Source organism: Nycticebus coucang, chromosome 7 (assembly GCF_027406575.1).
Source record: "Nycticebus coucang isolate mNycCou1 chromosome 7, mNycCou1.pri, whole genome shotgun sequence".
In the NCBI taxonomy this organism is placed as follows: Eukaryota; Metazoa; Chordata; class Mammalia; order Primates; family Lorisidae; genus Nycticebus; species Nycticebus coucang.
This window is the reverse complement of record NC_069786.1, coordinates 126,160,355-126,180,835: the sequence shown is the minus strand read 5'-3', so window position 1 is coordinate 126,180,835 and position 20,481 is coordinate 126,160,355. Positions and strand designations below refer to the sequence as shown.

Genomic DNA, 20,481 nt, shown 5'->3' with positions numbered 1-20,481 from the left:
CATTGGGAGGTTACCGGCAACTAACTTGGCCTTCCTTGGCTGGCAGACATGACTCCCATCTTTGCCTCTGTCTTCTCGTGATGTGCTCCTGTCTGTGTCTGTGTCCAGATCTCTGTGTACTTGTAAGGACAGCAGTCATTGGATTAGTGCCCACTCCAATCCAGTATAACTTCACCTTAACTGGATTATATCTGTGAAGACCCTATTTGCAAATAAGGTCACACTCACAGATTTCCTGATGAGGACTTCAGACACTATCAGAGATATAATGTAGCCTAACAGGAAGCAAGAGTGAGACAGCGGAGAGAAGGTATCAAATACTGGTGTAAAGGAGTGTATTAAGGAAGTGCAGGGAGCCCACCAAGCAGCCTGAACCGTCCACTTCATGGTCGTGAATTGCACAGGAGAATTGTGTATTACTAAGTCCAAGACACCAGTTTGAGAAGGCTGTACTAGGCTTAGCAGCCTGGTTGTGAACATTTCTGCCCCCATATGTGGCTCTGTGAATGCGTCCATGACTCGAGCAGAAAGTGGGCTTGACCAGGCTTGGTTTTCCGAAAGAGTTGATGAGGTAGTCATCACATGAAAGCTATAACCCAGTTACAACCTAAGAATAGGGGGAAGGGGGAAAGGGAGGGGAGGGAGGGGGGAGGTGGGTAGAGGGAAGGGAATTGGTGGGATTATACCAGGGGTACATCTTACAAGGGTATATGTGAAACTTGGTAAATGGTCTGTAAAGCTAGTGAATGATGCCCCATAAAAAAAAAATAAAATAAAATAAAAAAAAGAAGTGTCTGAAAGGGAGTTGTTAGGATGATTAATTTTGAAAATTAAGCTGAGTGAGAAACGCCAAAGGACATGACAGGTAAGTCACAGGGAGCAGGTGGCAAACGGACAAATGGGCTCAAGTGTCTGGATGTAGATGGTGGGAGTCCACGGTATTCATGGCAGTCAGCTGAAAAAGTAGGAGATTATGGTAGAGAGTTAGATGCTTAAAATGGAATTGTTGTAGATGCCTTGAAGTGCCCAAGATTTTAAGTAAATTTTCCTTTTAGGACTCACTGTTTCTCTAGGGAGGCTTTTTGAAAAAAACAAACAAACTATTTTTTAGAGCAGTTTTAGAGTCTCAACAAAATTGAATGGAAAGTACAGGGAGTTCCTATAACTCCCTACTGGTCCCCTCCCAGCTTTCCTGTTATCAGTATTTCCCCACCAGGGTGGGAAAGTGTGTTACAATTAATGAACCTGCACTGACTCATCTTTATCACCCAAAGTCCATTGTTTTACCTTAGGGTTTGTTCCTGCTGTGATATATTCTGTGGGTTTTAACACATTTGCATTGATATGTGCCCACCATCAGTGCATTGTACCAAGCAGCTTCCCTGCCCTAACAATCCTCCGGGCTCCATTCCCTCCTTTCAAGCCCCTGACAACCACCAATATTTTTAGTGCCTCCATAGTTTTGCTTTTTCCTGAATGTCACATAGTCAGAATCATATACTGTGCACAGCTCCTCAGATTGCTGTCTTCACTTAGTAATATGCATTTAAGTTTCTCTTTATTACTTTTCACTATGCCACTCATTGTTCTTGCCGCAGGCAGATTCAGAGTGTTATTAATTTTTGTTACAAAAAAGTAATCTGTTCACAGCCGTGGTGCTTTCTTAAGTCTTCATCACTTAGAAGAGAAACATCTCTGATAGTGGTAATGTCCACAAAGAGAAATAAAACAGAATGTCATTTCTGAGCTGTTCTGTTGCAGTTCAGTGGTTCAGAACCTCTAAATGTAAAATTAAGATACCAAGGATATTGAAGTTATACATTTGAATCTTCTGATTATCCATAGACATGCCTTACTCAGAGGGATATTTGGAGACAAGGTATCTCCGTGTAACCTCCTTCCTTCACTGCCACCGTTTGTTATGTATGAAGGTAGCAAGTCAGATTTCAGAAGATATGTGCTGATGGGTAGTTTTGATCTTGTCACACGCTTCTTTCAGACTCTCATTGACTTCCCAGGGATTGCAGAATGTAGTATACAGTTTTTCATGACATGACCTGTGTCTATTTTTTTCCAGCATCAACTTCTGCTATTTACCTTTTTGTATTGTGCATTTCAGCCAAACTAGGCTACCTGCTGGTTCTCAAATGCAGGCATTGCTTCTTGCCTCCTCCTGGGGCCTCATCTGTTCACATCCTGTTATTGCACCTAACCTTCAAGGTCCTGTTCCGAGGATTCCTTATTAGTGAGGCTTCCCTTTAGTTCTGTGGCTTGCAAACATTATCGCATAGAGAGTCACCTGGAGGGCTTGCTAGAAGCCCCATTTCCAGAGTTCCTGATTCTGTGGGTCTGAGGTGGGAGTTGGGAAGCATGTGGCCATGGTGTCCCCAGGTGGTGCTGATGCTGTGAGTCTAGAATCCACTCTTTGAGAACTACCATGCTAAAGGTTAAAAATCTTGTTCTTAGCTACACTGACATTTTTTGACACCACCCCCCCACTGCAACCTCTGGCAAAACTTCATTCTGTCGCACTGAAAACATAATATAAAGGCATACTTATTAAATAATCATTTATTTATCTAATGCCTTCTGCATGTACAAAGATTTGCACTTTAGATGGATTACTAATTTCTAGCAAGCTATACTATTTACACCACTTGAAATTACATTGAACATAGTTGAATCTTTGATGAGTCGACAGGTACCTCTGCTTATGTATTGCCTAGGGCATGTCATTATAAACATCAATCACTTTTGGTACTCTAGAAAAAATTGGGTCATTTGAACCGTATTAAGGAAGTGCAGGGAGTCCGCCAAGCAGCCTGAACCATCCACTTCATGGTCGTGAATTGCACAGGAGAATTGTGTATTACTAAGTCCAAGACACCAGTTTGAGAAGGCTGTACTAGGCTTAGCAGCCTGGTTGTGAACATTTCTGCCCCCTATGCGGCTCTGTGAATGCGTCTATGACTCGAGCAGAAAGTGGGCTTGACCAGGCTTGGTTTGTCCCTAGAGAAACAGTAAGTCCTAAAAGGAAAATTTACTTAAAATCTTGGGCACTTTGAGGCATCCTATCTACAAAATTTGGTCCTTTATCAGAGGAACCACTCCTGATAAAGCAGAGGTTAAAAATATGAAGGAGACTTCAGATTTGGGACATATATACCAAGTGCATGTGGTTGCAATTATTGGCATTTATTTGAACTACGGGGAAATTTAGCCAGTCTCCTTGACATGGCTGTGGTGTGTGATGCTGATTTGGGCTTGTGCTGGGTGGGGGGGGGGTGTATCTTAAGAGGGGCTCCACTGAGGACAAGAAGGACAAGGTGAGTGTGGGCAGATTGGACTGTTTCTGAGCAAAGGTCCATGAGGCCAAGGATACTCTAGCGTCTTTTTTCACTTTGTGCTGCTCAGTTTAGGGCTGAATCCAGGACAAACAAATGACCTACACGCAGCTGCCTTTGCTTAAATCAGCTCAGCAGACTGTGTTCTCAAACAGCCGGATAAAATCTGGCATTTACTTTGTATCTAGTGATCTTTGCTTTTAGGAAGGTTTTTTTTTTTCTTTTTCTCCCCCCCTTTTTAATAAAAAGCTGGAAATCTTGCATGATTGAATTTTATTACAATATTGCATTAAAGGGAAAATATAATTTCCAATGGGTTAATAATGAGATGGTTCAGTTTTTAAAATAATTGCTACCATCTCTTTATAAATGGTATAACAATTTAGGGATGTCTATTACTTAAAACTTCCTCTCATGTACTTTTTTCCCCCCCAAACCTTGTCTTTCTTTTTGATGTTTCCTACTCATCACTCCATTTTAAAAGTTTGGCTTTACCATTTTGAATGTGAAGCATTTTCTTGATGAGATGAAAGAAAAGCAACCAGAGCAGCCCTGACTTCTGCTGCTGTCCTTAGGAGGGGATAGGCGTGAACAGGCTCTTTTTTCTGTAGCCTCGGTGGGGACTGATGGAGCCATCGGGGCCCACTGGGGCCCCAGTCTGTAGGTGCTATCTGCGAGGACCTGCCATTCTTTGGCCGGTTCCCTACTCTTTGGCCTGGGCTTGTGGGAAACCTTCCTTGTATGAGGGAGGAGGGGTTCAGTGCTGAGGATGAGATCATAGGTGGTGAGATTTGCTAATGGTCTTGGGACCAAGAGGGGAGTGAAATTTTTACCCTCTCTTTTCAAACACATGCAGATCAGAGTATTGCGTAGTGAGTGAGCCAGCTGCTGATTCCATGTAATTTTTTTGGGACAGAGTTTTCTCATTTGACCTTTTCAGAGAAGTTCTAGTTTGGGACTGTAGAGCTTTACTCTCTGGAAAGTAAGATGGAGCCTGACCCTGGGGTCACTCTGCTCACTGCGTGGGCTGCCCACAGCCACTCGTCCCTCCGCCTCCTGACTTGTGCCCAGTGCACATGGACAGTCCTAATTCCTCTTTCACATCTTTTTCTGATTCCTCCACCTGTGAATTTTTTAGAACCCACATAGTCTCAACCACCTAGTCTGGGTCTATGATGGTATTCAACACTGAGATGGTAAAAATTAATTTCAATTTGTGTAATTTAAGATGCATCTATGAATAATAAAACACATTTAATTGGATATAATTAATAAACATACCCAAGAAACGAATGCACTATTTTCATCATGACATATTATAGAAGATGAACCATAAAAGTTAGGGCATAGTCGCAAGGAGGATTAGAATTCCTGACAAAGAAAGGTCTACAATCAGTATGGAAGGTGGGGAGATAATTTTTTTTTTTCTTAAAAGAAACCAATTGAAGAAAATAAGATAAAAAAAAATCTTGTATACAAGATGCCTTTTGAGAGCCATGAGCTTATTATTTTTTGCTAAACAGCTGCAAATACCAGCCGTGAGAGGCACACATAGAGCGGCCTCCCTGCCGTGATGGTTTGTTTGTTGCAGTTTGTCCCTGCCTAGAGGAAGAGGAGAGAGAGCCCCGAGGGGGAAATTGTAATTTAAATATGTTCACCTCAAATGTTCCAGCTGCTACCTTTTTTCCTCCACTTCTGATAAAATAGAAATGTATTAATATACATTAATCTGATTAAAATAATTGGTAGCTATTTAGATTAAGTGGACATGCAGCCTACGAAGGAAAGAGGAGAGAACACATAACTCTATTGCTAATTTGGGCTTCTGAGTTGACACTGGGGCTGATAAAATACCCTGGAAAGAGGAGCTGTTTCTCGGGAAGGACCCTGGACAAGGCCAAGGTCATTTGGGGGTATTGACTTTAAGTTGTATGCCTGTGGGCTAAATTATTTAGACACTTTGTTCATCAGTTTGACCTCTGCAAAGTGGGTTTAATTGCAGTTTCTAGCTCAGGGGGTTGTTGTGAGCATGTTCTGGGTCATTACACCACACACAGCTCAGTGAATGTTAGCCATGATGATGTCAATGACGAGGACCATGTCAGAGGCCTAAGGGGGTAGTTCTTCTCCTAGCTTCTCTGATCAATAATCCTTTTATATCCTCTCTTTATGAGAAGTCAGAAACAACAATCTGAAAAATTCACCCATGGATAAATATTTCCCTGATAGAAATAAATCAGCTGCTGAGATGAGAGGGATGGAAAGACGTGTCCATATTCAAGTGGGTGCAATAAAGAGGGGAAGAAAAGACATGTGATAAAGAATTAAGGGAATAAGAAAAGCAAACAGAAAAAAAAAAAAGCCAAATGAAGATGAGAAGAAAAGAACAACAAATTATGGAGTTACGATTCACTTTATGATTCTGGCTAACTTCTAAGCCTCGCTGCATTTCTTCAAGTGGTCAGGAACTGTGCTACCTGCCTGCTCATTTTACCCTGTTAATCCTTACTCAATTCCATGGAGTGTAGTTATGGTTCTTATCCCCATTTACAGATGAGCAAACTGGGGCTTGGAGGTTAAGCGATCCTCCAAGGTCATGCATTGGAACCAGGATTGACATACAGGCAGTCCTCTCTCTTGTGGAAGAAGCTTCTTATATTAATTCTTGACCTACTAGCAGATTTGTTCTGGCTCACAATAGATTTTTTTCCCTTCTTTTTTTTAAATGCATGATTAAGGAGAAAGTGCATGAAAATGTCTGTCCTATAAATAAAATATTTGGGAGCTTAGGGCTTATGCAGTGCCTTTTTCTTTTTCATGGTAGGGTTGAATAAAACATTAATGGCAACAAGCTACATAGTCGGTAGAGACATCCATCAACAATTGCTAAGAAGCAGGCATGACTAATCTGCAGACTGTATGTTATGAGAAAATATCTTATATTACTAAGTGTCATCAGTGCTATGAGTATACTAGTTTTCAAAAATTGCCAGAATGTAGGGTTTTGAATCTGGGGGCCTGGTTACCTAATAAAATCAACATATAGCACAAACAGTACAGGGAATGTGCACTGAATCCAGGAACTAAAAATCATATGCCCCCTGGGCAAAGTCAGCGGGGTGTGCGACTCCGAACTGACGTGAGCAGGGGAGGTTGGAGCCAAATGGAACTAATTAATGGATGCTTGGATGTGGACTTGAGGTTTGTTTACCAAGTCCATTCACTGGTGAGGAGTCAAGTTTCCATATCCTTCTTGTTTGTAATTTAATTTACTAATTGTTTTTTTTTTTTAAACGTTGTGGAAACTTTGGCCTAAACTGCAGAAATCCAAATTTTATGAGCATGTTGAATGCAGCTAAGGAAATATAAAGTTGTTCTACATTTACATGCTAGATATGCACCTGTTTTGAATTTGTAGCTTTGATAGATGTTACTTTATGGAATGAGTGCAGAGAGCCTGTTTTGGACCTGAGGTGGATCATGGGAGGCAGATGGGGACGGTGAAGTCTATTTTAAAGGATTCCCAGACATCCTCTCACTCTGGAAGTCCACATAGAGTCAATAGCAGATTTTATGGGAGAAATTGCACCAAACTCTGCCAACCTATCTTTGTGGTTACAAACACAGCAAAGTTCGTTTGGACTTTACAAATGTCTTTTCTTCAACTCTCTGAATTATAGTATTGAGTCAATATTTGATTAAATGTGGTGAATGGAAGCAATGAAAGAAAGAGTCTTATTTGTTTTAGAGTAAAAGATAATGTGATTAGCATGGTGTATGTATGAGAATTCCTCATTTACACCTCTCCCTCACCCCTCTTTATTTTGTACACTATGGTAGGGGTGGGATAGTTTGCCCACCACAGGTATTTGAAAATATTTTCACTTGATCTCTAGTCTGAACTGCTCTTCTCAGGGCTGGATCTTTATTTTATTTATTTTATTTTTATTAAATCATAGCTGTGTACATTAATGCAATTATGGGGTACAATATGCTGGTTTTATATACAATTTGAAATACTTTCATGAAACTGGTTAACATAGTCACATTATTTTAATGTGTTTAAGTATCTTCCTGCTTCTTGGAAATATGATAATATTGTTCATGGCTTGGGATAGTTTTTATTTACAAGCTAATTGATTCATAAGCAAGAACAGGCTTGCTTAAAATAAAAATTACATTTGACAAGCCATAAATGATCTCATTACCTTAATTAAGGAATCAGTGGTTTAAGAACTTGTTTACCTGTATTTACTTGAGTTTTTTAGTACACAACACAATCAAAAACAATGAACAAAAATTGGTTCAGACTGTGGGTTGTGAATAGGCAATGGACCTGCTATATGATTTAGAAGTTTTGAGTAGTGTCTATAAGCATGTTATTTACTTCTGTTATCACATATCACCCCCAAAATTAGTTGCTCATAACAACAGCATTTATTCTGTTCACAAGTCTCTAATTTGAACAGGGCTGTGTGGGCCAGCAGGAACAGCTCAATTGGTGCTAAAGGATCCAGTTTGATATGGCCTGTTCACTGGCAAGTTGATGTTGATTGTTAGCCAGGAGCTGGGCTGGGCTGGGCTGTTTCCTCTTCACATGCACCTTTCCTTAGGGCTGTTTGAGCTTCCTTACAACATGGCGGCTGGATGCTAAGACTTAATGCTCCAAGAAACAGAAGTGGAAGCTGCCAGTCCCTTAAGGGTTTAACTAGAAGAGACATAAATATCTCCTCTTGAGGTAGAAGTATCAAACAAGTTGTAGTCATCATTAATCTACCAGAGGCCAAACTAGACTAATTACCTTTGCCTCTGTAAGTTGTTTACTTTCACATCCTTTGGTATTTCTTTTCCTGTACTGCCTTCTTTCTTTTCTTTCCTCCCTTCCTTCCTCCCTCCCTCCCTCCCTCCTTCCTTCCTCCCTCCCTCCCTCCTTCCTTCCTTTCTTTCTCTCTTTCTCTCTCTCTGTTTCATTTTTCAGTGGGAGCAAAAATTAGTTCTTAAGTGTGATGGGGGAAAATATCTTAGATATTATAATGGGAATATCTCTTATCATGGAACATGAACAGATAACACAACATACCTGGCTGTGGGCAAAGGCAATTAGGATGAAAAAAAGAGTCTAAAAAGCCTCTTTGGAGGGAGTGATAACATAAAAAGTTTGAAAAAAACTGCTTTACTTCCAGGCCCTCTGGAAGTAGGGGGCCCTCTCTTCCATAAAGCCTATCCCAACCCAATCCCAGCAGTCAAACCTCATCATTCCATTTTTATACACTCATGCCAATTTCATCTGTATGTCTACAGTGTATTTAAACTGGTCACATTATGTCTTTCTACCTTACCTGCCCTTGACCCCCTTACGTGCATATAACATGTCCTTGTGAAATGCCTATAATCACTATGTAGTGAATTGAATTAAAATGGATTAAGAGAAAATTAAGTTTTCTCTTAGTTGGAGTCTTCCAGATACAGACCCTGAGATAAGGAATTTAGTGCAAGTAAACTTTTGTGCAGTACAGAAAACCCCAGTTGGAACTAGGGAAGTGGGACAGGGATGGGACACTCAGGTTTTAGGTGACATCATACTGGGAAGTAAGTGGAGCTGAATCCTGTGCAGAAATTCTCAGAAATGTAAACAAAGCAAAACACCCTCCACAACTCAGAAGGAAACCACTGGCAGGGCCAGGGAGTTGGGGTATTTATACTTTAACTCCACCACTCACTTATTGAGGACTCCTGGCATTGTGATTCTATCCCAGTTTCCTTCTGTGGATTTGCAAGAAGCCTCAGAACTCATAGTAGTGGGATAAAAGAAGGTCACCAATAGCACATGGGGACCAAGGCTTCCCTGTGACTAAAATAGTCCAAAAAAGGTGATGAACAGTCTTGGTTTGAAATAGTGAACTCTTAACCTTCTCAATATCCATATCTCTGGCTGAAGTTCAGTTCCATGAAGATGGAAAACATGCATTTCTAATTCAACTGTGGATTCAGCACAGTGCCTGCCTGAGTCATCAACTAAGAGGATTAGTGAACAAATGGCTGAATAAACCAGCACTGGGATTTAAGAGGTGTGTTCTTTACTGTATTTCAAGTCAAGGGAGGTCAGAGCAGGTAAGATGTGAGTCAGTAATGAGACTTGACAAGTGTCAGGTGCTGTTTGCCTTCATGAACTCTGAGAAAACAAACAGACTGCCCACACTGTAGAGTTGTGCCTGGTAGTTCCCTGACCTGTGTGTTGGATCTTTGGCATTTCAATGACTTTGCAGCCTTGAGTCAGGTCCACTGAATTCAGACATTTCCCAGGTAGGGTCTTCCCACTTACCAATACCTAGTCTTGAGGCTTTTAGCATCATGTTGGGTTCAGGTGAGGTGAAAAGAAATACTGATGGGCAGTGGCTAGTGGCATGTTCAAATGGGCATGGAGAATCTACATGGTGAGGACCTTTCTTTTCTGTTACGGGCTGTCCTCTCCCCCCACCCCCCAAAATATGTTGACGTACTAACTCTCTAACCTGTGTCTCAGAATGTGATCTTATTTGGAGATAGCGTCAGTATAGAGGTAATTAAGTATCATTAGGGAGGGTCCTAAACCAAAATGACTGATCTCCTTTCAAAGAAGAGAATTTGGGGGCAGCATCTGTGGCTCAAGGCGTTGGGCGCCGGCCCCATATACTGGGGGTGGTGGGTTCAAGCCTGGGGCCCCGGCAAAAAAACTGCAAAAAAGAAAAAAAAGAAAGAAAACAGAGAGAGGGAAAGAATTTGGGTGCAGGGACAGACGTGCACAGAGGAAGGATGTTGTAGAGGCATGCAGGTTGAAGTACCACAGGACAGGAATGATGCCGCCACAAGCCACAGAATGCTGAGGGTCACTGGCAACAACGGAAGCTGAAAGAGGCAGGGAATACTTCCCTGGAGCCGTCAAACCATGATTTCAGACTTAAATCTATCCTCTGGAAACTTCAGACAGAATGGACACAATGTAGAGGTGTATGACACCTTTTGGGTGCAGGACATAACTACAAGAGGGACTCTGTCTAAAAAATTTAAATATCATGATTTGGTTGTTTGTACTCTCACATTAACCTGAAATTTAAAAAAAAAGAAACTTCAGACAATAAATCTGTTGTTTCACACCACCCAGTTTTTGGTACTTGGTTACAGCAACTCTAGGAAAGTAGTACACACTCTCTCTCGTTTTGACAAGTCCCTCTTCCAAATAGTTGTCCTCCTGTCCTTTCCTTTCTTCTTCCTACTTCTTTTTTTCTCACTGATGCTTCATTGATTAATATTTCATAGTTACCTTTGGGTTTCCTTTGGTTAGAAAGGACATTCTACTCTTAATATTAGCAGGAGAGCCGAGAGGCAGAGGGGTCCTTCTGCAGGTGGAAGTGCCATTGGCTGTTACTCAGAAGAGAGCTGTTTTCAGGTCTTTGCCAGTATCCTGTGGGAACAAACTCTTTCTGCTGTTGTGGTTTGGTGGCTAAACTAGGAAAGGGCCTGTACCTCCTGCCTGAGGTGCCCCAGTGGTCCTGAGGGCATAGAGCTCTTTCTAAGGAAATTCACAGTATTCCAGTAGACCCAAGTGTGACCATTAGTCATGGTCCACATTGTGGAGAGTTATCAGCAACCTCCTAATGAGTTTGGGTATTTGGTTGTGAATTTAGACCAGAGAATGCTGCTAAGATGGTCTCCGGGACAGGGCAGTCTGGCTGATGGTGACTGTAGTGGTACATAGGCCAGAACAAAAGGGAGAGAGGCACAGTGGGAGCCATCTGTTTAGTCTGAAGGCATTATTTTCAAATTCCAGTAATGTTAGCTTTCTTCTCTCACATATTCATTTGTTTATTATTAAATGTTCTTTTAGTGACTACTATGTGCCAGGCATTTTCTTAGGGCCTGGGAATACAAAGAGACAACATATAAACAGTGAATTTAGATGTTACAGGTGCCATGAAAATACTAATTATCGTACAAGGCATGGTTCAGGCGTAAAGCGGGGGGAAGGGTTAGTTTCAGGGCAGGAAGTTGGGAGGTTCAGAAAGACCTTTGTAGATGTGAGGATAATGTCAACAAAAGAGTAGAGCTGCTGTCTCCCCTGATATGGACAATTTTTACCATTTTGTTTAACCTTCCTATAGATGACATATATAACAAGTAAATTATGTCCTCTCTAGATGGATTTTGCAGCATAGGGCTCTCCATTGAGCTCTCATCAGAGCTTGCCACAGCTCTGGCGTGTCACCTTCTTGACCATTTGAAGCCCTGGGCTAGAATTATTTTTAGTTTTCTTCCAGACTGCCAAGGTGATGTTCAATCCTGCATCAACCAAAACGCAATCCTGTAGAGAAATTTTGCCTAGCAAAAGTGAAATGGAAACAAAAGCAAATGTTCATGAACATAAATACATGCGTGTTTATAACATATATGTGCTACATTCTGATGAGCAGGACATTTATTCCCTGATACCATCAAGCCACACATGTGAATTGGGCTGTGAGGGGCCCTGGGGCTACACTCAAGGACTGAACCAAGTAACTTGGGGCAACATTAGAAACAGTCCTTGGAATCTTAAACTCATAGCATTTGGTCTGGTTTCCAACTCTTAACCTCGTTTTGTCTTTCTTCTTTCATTCTTTTGAAAGTGTATTTACTCTGTTTTGATTCTCTTCCCTGTGCCCTTGCTTATTACCCTGGGGAAGACAAGTGCTCAGGGCTATTTCTCACAGTGCACCTGTTTTGCTCAGTTTTCCAAGGCTACCTGTGTGTTCTGGAGCTCTCCAGTATGTTCATGTGCTGAAGAATGAAAAGGAAACGTGCTTCTTGAGACGTACCTCCTCTACTGTTTAATTACAAAAAACATACATTAAACTTTTCATAAAATGAAAGCATATTGGTATTATAAATGGTATAAAATACAAATTCACAAAAAGAGAAAGAAAAGGAAAGAGAGAAAAGCGTTATATGCAATTTCATGACCTCTAAATAGCTACTGTTAATATTAATACTTTCATATATGTGCTTCCAGAATTTCAAAGTGGGTTTTTTTATATTTATATGGCAGACAACAGGGAGAAAAAAGAATAAAGAATCATGGTGTGTATACATGTGCCCATTACTCTAGTAGATCTTTAACGTGCATTCTTGTGGGAAATATGGCAGGATGTTAGAGCTTCTGGTCCCTAATGTCAGAATGCCTCAGAATGAGTCTGCACTGCTTTTAAAGTGAATGATTGGAAGGTAATGAGGTCATCTTTGTAAGGTGTCAGGTACTAGATGAGAGGTGTGGATTTCATATTTATGTGTAGGTACATGCTGTCTCTCTCTCACACACACACACATACAAACACACACTCACAGACATTTATATCAATTTTACAGAACAGGTACTATTGACCCAGTATTTTGGCCACGAAGGCTCAGAAAGCATATACAACTTGGCCAAAGCCAAATATTCAGGTACATGATTGAACTTAGAATTTTCTGATTCAAAAGCCATTGATTCCATTATGTGCCTCATACCATTATTACAAAATCAGCTCCATCATTTCTAAAAGATGAGGTAGCATCTACATTGGAAGCTATAGACAAGGTATGTAAATGATCTAGAATGTAATATTTCTTCAAGAAGAGAGCAGGTCATCAGATGTCTGGGGTTGTGGACTTAGTTGTCTTTGAAGCCTATAGCTTTGGGTGACCTTGGACACATTGCTTCGCTCCTCTAGACTTTAGTTTCTTTAACTGTGAAGTGAGGAAATTGGTCTAAGTCACCTGGACGATTTTCCTTGTTCTTAATGTTCTATAATTCTGAGTAGTTCCTCCTGTAGAGAATTGCAGGGTTTGTGTTTCCACATTTATTTGTCATGGAGGACTAGGGATTACATATCTGTAAGTGGAGGTGACTGAGATGGGAGATAGGAAGCTCACTGCAACCAGAGAGTAGTCAGCATCATGGACCTATGAGCCCGCAGGGCCTCCACAGCCTGGGGAGATGTCCAGGGAACGAGCCCCAGCTACTTCTCCTCCTCTAACATTCTTTTCTACTCTGCTAGAAGTCACATAGCCCCTGCATACTTTCCTGTTTGTCGTGCCAGCAAGCAGGCAGCTTTTCCTTTTTAAAGTTAATCTTTACCCCATGTGCCAAGATTTACATCATTTGGTAGCCTTGTTTAAGATACTATATAAATAAAGCTAGATAGTTCAGCACTGGCTGCAGCCTTCGCTGCTCTAGTTATCCCAATCCCATCTTTGTCTTTTGTGTGTTTTATGACTCTTGTGTGTCTTATTTCCTCATTCCCACCATTCCCACTCTGTTCTTTCTCCTTCTCTGTGTTTATTTGTGAAAAGCATGATGAAGACATAAATATCTGGGTTGTAAAGGGGTGAGGTTTGTTAGAAAGAACCTTGGTAAATGACAGATAATGCTGCTGTGTACTTCAGAATATTTTATTTGTGTCTTCTAAACACAGAGCATTTCTCAATGCATTTAGTTTTTTACTGATTAGAAATATGAATTTCACTACTGGTTTTTGCCTAAGATATAGAAAGTTGGAAAGAGCATAAATTAATTTTATCAATAAGAAAATTCCAGATAATTTACAAACTAATAAATTCTCTTGAATGCATCAAACAGCTGGGGTCATGGTAAGTCAAGCTAGCCTGAAATGAAAAGAGACTACATATAAATTCTGACTTGCCCCTGGTGAATCTTAGGGTTGGCCTAAAATACAAGGGATTAAGGAAAAGCTAAAATTTTATACAAAAATTTAAAGGTCACTTGTGGGCTAGCATGAGAGTGTAGAATCCTTGGAGATAATTCAACTCACAGGTTCTTCTAAACACACTACTACTGTGGTGCAAGAGAGACTTTAAGAGCCAGAATAGACACCAGAGTAAGCCTCCTTCGATGGTACAGTCCCGTAAGAGAGGCATGTACCACACATGAAGTTTTACCTGGACGCTTCTTCCCTAAGGAACAGAGTTCACAGCAGGGGTTAGGTGGAAAATCTTGTTGCTCTGAGGGCAGAGGTGAATGTCTGTTACAACTTGTGGAGGAAGAAAGAATGAAAAAATCCTCTTCATTGGGGAAAAGGCAGGAAACCACCTTCATCAAGAACATTAGAGGTTCCCCATAGCTGGAGCAAAGTTGGGATTACTGAGAAAGCCCCACTCACAAGAGTGAAGGACACCAGACCTGTTTAAGACTGAGGAAGAACAGAAGAGAAGAATCCTTCCATGTCCCCTTCAGCCCCAAACCCCAGGCTAGAAACCACCTTGTATCAAGCAACTGCAGTCAGCCTTTGAGAACAAAGCAGGAGCGAGGAAAGAGTTTCTTGGAGTCACAGCCATACAGCCTGAAAACTGAGGGTAGAGCAGGAATAATAAGGCAATGATGGAATATTACCTTTCAGCAAAGAAGACCCCACCCCAAGGACAAACTAATGATAGATAAACTGTACAGCAGTACAACCCAAATTAAACCCAGTTCTAGACCAGATTGCATTGACATCTGACATTAGTTAACCTGAGCAGCAAAGAGATGTGATCATTTTTATGTATAAATATTATTTACCTGAACTTCTGTTGTATGCAATGTTCAGCATTCAACCAAAATATATGGGACATATACACATAAAAAAAGAACAAAGAAATCCATTGTGAAGAGACAGAGCTATCAATAGATCCAGACTCAGGTATGGCATTAAAAAAATTATTTGATTAACAGATATATTTTAAATATGGAACGCTTCACGAATTTGCATGTCATCCTTGCGCAGGGGCCATGCTAATCTTCTCTGTATCGTTCCAATTTTAGTATATGTGCTGCCGAAGCAAGCACTATTTGGTTAATATTTTAAATGCTCTAGTGAAAATCATGCAAACCAGATATGGAGAATGTCAGTGAGAAGATAAAACCTGTAAGAGATAGTTAAATATATCTGCTAGGAAAACAATAACAAAAGGAACAATAATAACAAAGTAAAAGAGATGAAAAGGGCCTTTAATGATTTTATTAGTAGATTCAACACAGCCAAGGGAAAAAAATGAGTGAAGTTGAATAGAAGTCAGTAGAAGTCCTGCATGGGCTCACATACATGTAATTGAAATTCCAGAAGAAGAGAGAGAATGAGGTAGCAGAAATATTGACAAGATAAAGACTGAAGAGTTTCCAAAAATAATGAGTGATATCAAACCAGAGATCTACAGATCTAAGAATCTCAGAGAACAAGATAAATACTGAAAAATGCTATGCTACTCTGAGGTCTAGACTCATATTCAAATAGTCGAAATGTTTGATGAGCCTTCTCCCTCCCTGCCACTTTCTCCTCCCTCCCTTCCTTTTCCTTCCTTCATTTCTTCAATTTATATCAGTATTACCTACTGATATTTCTTTTAGTCTAGGGTCCTAATCCATTATAGTCATTATTTATTACTGTTATTCACGTTGTCTAATGTTGCCTACCTTGAGAGGTATTTTAAGTCACTTTCACTGTTCGTTTGACAAATCCCTGTCATTTTAAGAGCACTTTCTTAGTTTCTGGCTCAATAAGCTACCCAAGGCTCATCTGATGCTTGTCTTGCCCTAGTTCTAGAATTAGCCACTTATTCAAAGAAAAAGACACTGTTCATTTTATAGTGACTCACATCAATTCAAGAGGTAGATTCTAAAGTCAGCATGGAGGGGTTAAAATTTTGTAGAGCCAACATTTTACTTGGGAATCTCTTAGGAAGGCAGGTATCTATTTCTTATTGTGTTCAATTGAGCAACTTTTCTCTAGCATTGAGCATTAAATGAAGCACTACAGATGAAAGGGCCATGTTCTGTGAAACATTTTTTCTCTGAAAAATGACTTTAATGAGTTGTGCTTGACATGCAATAAACTATGCATACTTAAAGTGCACATTTTGATGTTTAGATGTCTGTATATAGTCACAAAACCATCACCATAAAGCTGTCTTCATGTACCTCCCTCTCTTCCCTGTATTCCCCATCTATCCCCAGGCAACTACTGATTTGCTTTCCCTAGAATTTCATATAAATGAAATCATACAGTATGTTCTCTTTTTGGTTTTTGTTCTCAGGATAATTGTTTGATAATTCATATGCATTGTAGTGTGTATCAATAATTTATACCTTTTTACTTTGTTGCATAGCATTCCATTATATGGATATACTATCATGTGTTTATCCATTCACTTCATGAGAAACATTTGGGCTATTTCTAGTTGTTTGCTATTAAAAATATAATTGTTATAAACATTCGTATACAAGTCTTTTGGGGGCATGTGCTTTCATTGACTACTTTTCATTGCTAGACTACAGAAAAATGATACAGATGTGTAGATTTATCTTGTGATCTTCAACTTTGCTAAACCTGTTCATTAATTACAGTAACTTTGAAAAATTGTCTAGCCAGATGTTGTGGTGTGTGCCTTTAGTCCCAGCTAGTCAGGAGACTGGGACAGGAGGATCGCTTGAGTCCAGGGGTTCTGGGCTGTAGCGCACTATGCTGATCACGTGTCTGAACTAAGTTCGGTATCAATATGGTGACCTCCCGGGAACAGGGGGCCACCAGGTTGCCTAAGAAGAGGTGAATCAGCCTAGGTTGGAAACGGAGGAGGTCAAAACTCCCGTGCTGATCAGTAGTGGGATCACACCTGTGAATAGCCACTGCACTCCAGCCTGGGCAACATAGTGAGATCCTGGTTTTCTTTTAAAAAAAAATTGTCTAAAAATACTGTTGGATTTTCTATATAGATGATCACATTTTCTGTGAATAAAGGTAGTTTTATTTTTCCTTTCCAATATGGAGCCTTTTAATTTCTCTTTCTTTCCTAATTGTACTGGCTAAAGCTGTCAGTGTAATACTGAATATACATATAGACAGAGGGAGTTTTATTTTTTATTTTTTTATTTATTACTATTTCTTTTTTTTTTAAATTAAATCATAGCTGTGTACATTAATGCAATCATGGGGTACAATGTGTTGGTTTTATCTACAATTTGAAATATTTTCATCAAACTGGTTAACATAGCCTTCATGGCATTTTCTTAGTTATTGTGTTCAGACATTTATATTCTGCATTTAGTAAGTTTCACCTGTACCCTTCTAAGATGCACCATAAGTGTGGTCCTACCAATTACCCTCCCTCCACCCATCCTCTCCCTCCCCTCCCCTCCCTTGCCTCTTTCCCCATAGTCTTGTGCTGTAATAGGGTTATAGCTTTCATATGAAAGCTATAAATTAGTTTCATAGTAGGGCTGAGTACATTGGATACTTTTTCTTCCATTCTTGAGATACTTTGCTAAGAAGAATATTTTCCAGCTCCATCTATGTAAACGTGAAAGAGGTAAAGTCTCCATCTTTCTTTAAGGCTGCGTAATATTCCATGATGTACATATACCACAACTATCTAACTCCAGTAAGATTAGCCTACATCACAAAATCCCAAAACCAGAGATGTTGCGTGAATGTGGAGAAAAGGGAACACTTCTACATTGCTGGTGGGAATGCAAACTAATATGGTTCTTTTGGAGAGATGTTTGGAGAATACTTAGAGATCTAAAAATAGACTTGCCTTTTGATCCTAAATTCCTCTACTAGGTATATAACCAGAAGACCAAAAATCATACTATAACAAGGATATTTGTGCCAGAATGTTTATTGCAGCCCAATTCATAGTTGCTAAGTCGTGGAAGAAGCCCAAATGCCTATTTATTACTATTTCTTGAGACGGTATTTCTCATTGCCCAGGTTAGATTACAGTGGCATTATCATAGTTCATGATAACCTCAAGCTCCTGGGGTCAAGCAATCTTCCTGCTTCAGTCTCCCAAGTGGCTACAGGCATTTGCCACCATACCTGATTAATTTTTTATTTTATTTTTTGTAGAGACAGCATCTCACTCTGTTGCGCGGGCTGGTCTTGAACTCCTGGGCTTAAGGGATCTTCCCAGGGTGCTGGGTTTACTACACCCTGTTGGAATAGAGCTTTATTGTTTATTATAATTTCTTTTTCAATCCTGGATAGGTTTGATTAACTGGTTAATGACTTCATTATGGGTCTTATTTTCTTGCCTTTTTGCCTGTCTGCTGATTTTTGATTAGATGTCAGACAATTTGAATTTTACCTTTTAAGATTTGCAGGTGGGACTAATTAGAGCAACATTTAGTCAAGTCCTAATTATTTCTCACTACTAAGACTAGACTCTCTTGTGTACTCTACCCACCACACCAGGATGCATGAGTTTTTCCAGTCTGGTTGATGTGAACAGGCCCTCTGTCACCGGCCCTGTGCACTCGGAGCTCTCATGCCTTCTAGTAGTTCTTTCCTGGCGTTGATTGGTATCCCTTCATGCACATGCTGATCAGTGCACAGTCGAATATTTAAGGGTACCCTCTGAAGATTTATAGAATTCTCTCTGTGCAATTCTCTCTTCTTGTGTGTCTCTCTGTCTCCTTAGCTCAGGGAGTCTGCTGTGACCTGCTTGCATCTTTTCTCCATGCACAGCAGTCTGAAAACCCTAAAGCTGTGAGCTGAGCAGTCATAATGTTTGCCTCATTTGTTTCCCATCTTTGAGGGAGGCTGGTACTCAGTGCCTCACAAACTGTTGATGCCCAAGTTTATTTGGCTGTTCTAAGTAGGAAGTTCACTCTGGTCCCTAATTCATCTTGATTGAAAGATCAAACAGTGTTGATCTTTAGCAGGTGGATTATATTTAGTGCAACAAGATATACTACAGGGGAAATGGGGGAGCAGCTTCTTCAGAGAAGAGCAGACTCCTAAGTGCTTATTCCTGGCTCATACTCATTGAGTGGAATGACAGATGGACATAATGGCCTGTTTGTATTATTCTCCATTATTCACTGATTCACAATGTCTTAGCTGAATTTTTATAATTTAAATACAGATTTGACTTAATTTAGCTATGCTTGAAATTTTTTATGAGTAGGTAAATTTTTTGTGCTGTGCTTGAACACACTGGGGGTCGCAAATAAAAGTACCCACAAGGGTCAAGCGGATGATAGATAGGAATGAATCTGGTGAGGTGTAAACTGACTACAGAAATAGCCACTGGTGTTTAGTATGGAAGAGAAAGCTCTTGGTGGCAGGAGAGAACAAGGTCAATTGCAGAGGAACGTCTCTCACTTAGTGGGGACAGCTACAAGGATGAACTGGCTGGAGCTAACTGTTGCTGTGAGGCAATGCACATTAATTTTGCAGATCTTGTGATTTCTCAAAAGCAGAGGACATGCAGATTTTAAACATATTTTTTCAGTTTTTGCATATTACTTCCAATTTTCATCATAAAGCAGTGTGTGAATCAAATACAACGTATCTGTAGGCCAGATATGCCTTTGGACAGATAGCTTGCAACTCAGGTTTCACACTAGATTACTAACTCTTCACAGTTAGAAAAGCAGGAAGGATAACTATTTACATATAGAAAATAGTTTAGAAGAAGAAAGAAACTAGTTAAGCTAGGCATTCAGCACATCTGTATGTGTGCGTGTATTTCAGATGAACACACACGGGCACATGCACATGTATGCTTACCCCCCCCTCCCCCGCCCTCGCCCCCGCCCCCCAGTGCGTAAGCCTCTCCCAAGCCTGGGGGCTTTTGCCTACTCCCCAGACATGGAGTTATTTTTGTGCCTCTCCCACATAATCACTTGAGAGAATCTGTGATATTCAGAAAAAGTGCTTCCATGATCAAGGCTGTATGAATAAATACAACTGTGTAAACGTTGAGTATTTTCAGTTAGTTTAACAATAGCCATCTCTTTAATGGACACAGAGAGCCTTTTAAATTTCTGAGTGTCAGGATGTAGGCCCTTAAACTTACGCTAGGACTATTTTTAATAAGACAATTGCTGGGATGATTTGTAGGAAGTAGGTAAATGTCAAATCCTAGATTGACATTAACTGCATAAATACATTCTTGAAATCAAATAGTTTAATTTTGTGTATGATTGCCAGATTTGGGGAGTTTTACATTAAAAAAAAAAAAAGAAATAGACAAACTCTTTGCATTAAAAATATTTAAATAAAAGCTTAATTTCATTAAGTAAAATTTTCTTTTACTATTCATATAACTACTCTTAATTATATACAAATTATTTGCTGTTTATTAAACA

At 40.0% G+C, this 20,481-nt stretch overlaps 1 protein-coding gene and 1 non-coding gene across 4 annotated transcripts in view; one reads left to right on the top strand and one right to left on the bottom strand.

The window, feature by feature from the left end:
* The window catches only part of PID1 (phosphotyrosine interaction domain containing 1), a 272,822-nt gene that overhangs the window by 96,669 nt on the left and 155,672 nt on the right, over positions 1-20,481 (top strand). The gene's annotated exons all lie outside the window — the stretch shown is intronic.
* LOC128590936 (U6 spliceosomal RNA) lies at positions 15,074-15,180 on the bottom strand. The gene has a single exon (XR_008381396.1). It is a non-coding gene; the product is annotated as a U6 spliceosomal RNA (small nuclear RNA).